Consider the following 390-nt stretch of genomic DNA (forward strand, 5'->3'; position numbering starts at 1 on the left):
GTGAAGTGAGAAGTAAAGCTTCATGGAGCAACTAGTGTCTGAGGACTTTTAATCTTCTTTAGTGTGCAGTATAAACTGGTTTATAGCTGGTATAAAGCCGCTGTAATCACCTATCTGCAGGTAGTAAGAAAAACCTTCACAGAGAGACTGGCAGGACTTCTTTATGATACTGTACAGTCTCTCACACACACACACAAACAGTTTAGATGGATGTCTCTGCGGGCACAGAGCCAAACAGGTCCACAGAGAATCTATTGATTTATTTTATTTATTACTAAGAAACAGGGAGGTGAGAGAGAGAAGTTTATAATCACTTCATGTACATATTGAATAAAGATAAAGTATGTGCTGTGAATTAACCTTGTTAAGATGCGTGTGTGTGTGTGTGTG

The 390-nt window shown here is 38.7% G+C and overlaps 1 protein-coding gene across 1 annotated transcript in view; it reads left to right on the top strand.

Moving 5' to 3' along the window:
• Positions 1-390, top strand: part of arfgef3 (ARFGEF family member 3) — a gene marked incomplete in the record, with an annotated part of 37,362 nt that overhangs the window by 4,315 nt on the left and 32,657 nt on the right.

Source organism: Morone saxatilis, unplaced genomic scaffold, assembly GCF_004916995.1.
Source record: "Morone saxatilis isolate NCDOM2014 unplaced genomic scaffold, NCSU_SB_2.0 Contig19, whole genome shotgun sequence".
Classification (NCBI taxonomy): Eukaryota; Metazoa; Chordata; class Actinopteri; family Moronidae; genus Morone; species Morone saxatilis.